We start from the raw sequence: 4,386 nt of genomic DNA, 5'->3' as shown, positions 1-4,386 counted from the left end.
ACTGGTAATGTGCGCTCACCCTTTCGTAAGAGGAGAGCCAATCCTCGACGTCGTTGTCGTCCATGCCGCTGATGATGGTAGCATGGCGCTGGCGGAGCGCACCAGGACAAACAACGGGCGTCGGTGTAGTGCCGACGGGCTGGGTCAGGGTGGTGTCAGATGGCATGGTGGTAGCGAGGGTACGGTTGCGTAGCTCCAGCATGCGACTCCGCGACCTCCACCAAGATGTAACGGGCTTTACTGGCAAAAGGCGCTTGTCCCGGACGATCAGGTGGAGCAGCAAAATCGCACGTCCAGACTTCAACAGTCACCGCTCTCGTCTCGCGATGGGCGTTGGCGCTCCCACTGATGATGATGATGATGTCCTCAGGCTTAATGGCACATACCCACGGCAGGGGATTCGCTCCCACTGCGGACGCTGTTCTTCTTCTTTGCAATATATATATATATATATATGGAAGATTAAGCCAACAGCCACAGAAACCAAGGGGCACAGGGGATATTTTAATTTATTTATTTATTTTGTGGTGTTGATCAATTTGGAATATTACTGAATATGTTATCGCTTAAAGCTAATTGATTAGAAAAGCAGAAGAAAAACAACCACATGCCGCCGATGGGATCCGAACCCACGACCTCCGAATTACGAGTCCGGTGCTCTACCTCTGAGCTACGGCGAAGGCTGTCAAATCTTTTGTTTTCGGGAGTATTTATGTTTACAAGTAACCTAACCTTGATAGTGTTCATCAGCGCCACCCACGTTCATAAACGGCGGACGTAGAACGTCCTGAATTACCGCAGGTGTGACGTAGAACGTCATCGAACGAAGAGGGTGGAAGCTGCGTGAGAACCCTCTTATGCTTCCTATGGCGTCAAGGCTGCGAGAACCGAGGCCCTCGCTAAGCAATTAAGCAAACAAGAGACCGGGAATGAGGGGCTCGTTATAAATATGAAAGAAGCCAACAGCCGCAGAAACCAAAGGGCACACCGCCGAGTCCTACTTCCAACACCAACGCGGCCACCTTTTCCCAATGTGGATAACAACACGATACCCGCGACCTCCTCCAGGGAAGCGACACGAAACAGAACCACCGAGAGACCCGAGTTAACAAGAGTCCTACGCACCGGACCCCACCAGCAGCAACCTCCACCCAAGGCTAACCACCAAGATACACCAACCTCGCGAAGCACAGCACAGAAACCCACCGAAAACAGCACGAGGACTCCAGCAAGCCCCGGCGCAGCCTCAGGACATCCAGACCAGGCACAGCTACAAACGCTTTCCACGGTGGAAGGACACATGGGTGCCGCTACCAGCTCGAGACCGGAAATCCCAAGCACCCCTCTGTGTCGCTACGATCTCCGAAAGCGCTGTGGTTCCGCACAACGCGTTCGTCAACACTGACAATCAGGCCGCGTGAGTACGCCTACTCTCTCTTTCTCACCCTACCGGCAGCCCTCCTCAAATAATTCCAAATTTTTAAAGTTGAGAAAAATCGTGGATAAACGAATAAGGCACGAACTCCATATCCATAGCCTAAAGATCTATATGCAATCCAAAATCGCACCAAAAGGTTTACAAATTTTACTAACACCATGAATAGGTAACCTGTGTGATGAGGAAAAGGATAATTGGAATCGTGTACTAGAATCTGCCTCTTTGGATTTGCTTGGAGTTACGATTGGCCATTTTGAGAGGGTCTTGGGGGCTCTGAAAAAAGAAGAGTCGTGCTCGTCAACACATTCCCCTAACCACGTCTGAGGCCACCGAACTTACGCTCTTTGAGGAAAAGAGAACCGCGAGGTACGCGAGATAAAACGCAAGAAATTCATTAGGGACGGGATTCCACACCTCGCGTGGGCAAACCCAGCTGAACGCGAAGAATCCGAAACGGAGGTAGGTACTAATAATCACTCCATTGTTACGGCAAGCCCCAACAACAAATTCAACGCAACGACACAAACGACATTAATACCGACAACACAATCAGAACGCTCTGGAACGGGAGCAGCCACTAATGATAAACCCGTTGCTACAAGCTCTGTGTCTGGTTTCCAAGATAGCATTATTAATCTATCATCCAGCGCCCTAACAATTGACAAGAAATCTGTTCTTTCTCGAGGTCTTACGTTCTGCCCCACCACAAGTAAACACAATGAATTCCCAGTTTTAAAAGATGTGGACAATTTTCCACGAATGTTGCGACTGAAAGAATACTTTTGTGATAGGCCCCAACTTAGTGCAGACAGCAGAGAATTCTGCATTACAAACCAACGCTGGACTCCTAACATGGGAAGAGACGAACACTTGGACATGTATATTAATGCGGTCCAGAACGACATAATTCGCGCTTACAAAAGCCACACTCCAGGGAGACCGAACCTGTCCAAAAAAGAACGGGATGCATTGAAAGCTCTCAGCAGACGGACAGATGTAACCATAAAGCCATCGGATAAAGAAGGCGGTATAGTAGTAATGGATAGTGAAGCATACATTGAGGAAGGCTTGAGACAACTCTCTAACACATGCTTCTACGAGCTTCTTGAAAAAGAACCAACTCCACAATACCAACAATATATAGCAGAGACTCTGGATCAGCTTGCGCAAAAAGGACACATAACCCTAAGGTTATCTAAAACCCTCACCGCACCACACCCGTCGCCAGGTCGATTCTACTTACTACCGAAAATCCACAAAAAGGATAATCCTGGCCGCCCTATAGTATCTGGCATTGGCACGATTACAGAACCAATTTCCAGTTACATTCCAGGCATATTCCAACAACACACCCATCCTACATACGAGACACAAACCATTTCCTTCGCGAAATAGCAGGCCTTAAACTTCCGGAAGGTGCCTTTCTGGTAACATTAGATGTAATCTCACTCTACACTAATATTCCTCATCCCGATGGCATCAGATCTCTGACCGAAGCGTACAGACAAGATAGAAAAGAGGAGTCGCCTGCCACACGAGTTCTAGAAATACTTGCGAAAATCGTACTCGAATACAACAACTTTGAATTCAACGATCAACACTACTTACAAATTAATGGCACAGCCATGGGTAAAAGGATGGCCCCCGCCTACGCCAACATCTTCATGCATAGTATTGAATCTAAATTCTTGCAAGATTCTCTCATCAAGCCCATCCTATACAAACGCTATTTGGATGACATTTTTCTAATTTGGACTGACACAGAGCAAGAACTCCTAAATTTTATTGAACAATTCAACCTTGTCCACCCCAACATATCGTTCACTCGCGTGTACTCCCACACCACAATTAACTTCCTAGATGTCGAGATTTCGGTAAAGGAAGGCTCACTTAACACCAGCGTATATATAAAACCGACGGACCGTCAACAATACTTACACTTTCAAAGTTGTCATCCTCGCCACTCCAAAACAAGTATCCCATACTCTCAGGCACATCGATTTAAAAGAATCTGTTCACAAGATCAAGACTTCGTGAGAAATTCCAACCGCATGCGAGAAGTCCTCACCAAGCAAAGATATCCCCCCGCCATTGTCGACGATGCAATTGAAAGGGCATCTAAACTCAACCGAGATGAAATACTAGATGGACGTCGACGCAGTGAAGAAACAGATCACCGGGCAAACTTGGTACTCACCTACACAAGTAATCCCCCCAACGTAAACAGAATCCTTAGAAAACATTTCAACATTCTCGAACAAAGCCAGCGCCTCGAAAAAAATTTTCCCCACTCCCCCTCACGTAGTCTACAGACGACCGAAAAACATTCAAAAAATTCTCGTACACTCAAAAACACATAACCACCTTGGGTTGGGTTGCCGACCCTGCGCCAAAAGTAGATGCCACGTCTGTAAACATATGCAAACAACCAGCTGTACGATAAGCACAGCCTCAGGCTTTAAATGGAAAATCAATGGCGACTTTAATTGGGACTCCTCCAACGTTATCTAACTCCTAGAATGTGGTGTGTGCAGTATGCAGTACATTGGACAGACGGTTAACCCTTTCGAATTCGCTTTAATAACCACCGCGCTCATGCCCTATCTATCCCTAACCTCCCCTTGTCAAAACACATTAATGACAAAAAACACCCATTTGAAGCACTTAAATTAGCCGTCTTACAGGGTGGGTTCAACAACACCCGGGAACGGGAGCAACGCGAGTTGTACTTTATTTATAAGTTTGGAACAATTGCCCAAGGCATTAATGAGAACCTGGGCGCTTTGTCTTCAATACGCCCCCTGCAAATCCAGTACTGACCTTGGAGTGCCGGCCTGACAGGCCTCGCAAGCTTTCTCCCATACGCTTGCACCGATGTCCTCATCGCACACCGCGCTCTTACCTTCCCCCGTTCGACCATCTTGACGAGAGCGGCGCCGTCAAAGACC

This window comes from Amblyomma mixtum, chromosome 4 (genome assembly GCF_055824585.1).
Source record: "Amblyomma mixtum isolate Tamu chromosome 4, ASM5582458v1, whole genome shotgun sequence".
NCBI classification, from domain to species: Eukaryota; Metazoa; Arthropoda; class Arachnida; order Ixodida; family Ixodidae; genus Amblyomma; species Amblyomma mixtum.
The sequence above is the reverse complement of the archived record's forward strand: the minus strand, read 5'-3'. Positions refer to the sequence as shown.